The sequence below is a fragment of the Mercenaria mercenaria genome, chromosome 3 (genome assembly GCF_021730395.1).
Source record: "Mercenaria mercenaria strain notata chromosome 3, MADL_Memer_1, whole genome shotgun sequence".
In the NCBI taxonomy this organism is placed as follows: domain Eukaryota; kingdom Metazoa; phylum Mollusca; class Bivalvia; order Venerida; family Veneridae; genus Mercenaria; species Mercenaria mercenaria.
Genome location: NC_069363.1, coordinates 6,188,216 through 6,188,564, shown reverse-complemented (window position 1 = coordinate 6,188,564; position 349 = coordinate 6,188,216).

Sequence of the window (349 nt, the reverse complement as noted above, 5' to 3'; positions counted from 1 at the left end):
CATAGAGCTGTTTATATATTGAGAATAGATTTATACCTGTTTCAGTTACACGATAAGAAAACGAGAAATCAATATATAGATATTAAAATCACCCCCTATAAACGACTGTATTCCCTCTCTTCCTGTTGCGACCTCTGGCGGGCCGAAGTTCAATTTAATTATTTGCACGGTGTGTATATATAAGTTTTACGATAAGTTGAACATTAATATGTGTATGTGGTGATATAACAAATGAAACAGACAAGTAATGTTTACAAAATGCTGATAAAATGTTGGCTGATATGTTCTATGTATATTCTGGCCGAATGGAAATTCATTCGACCAAGTCACACACTGGTCATAGCTTTCA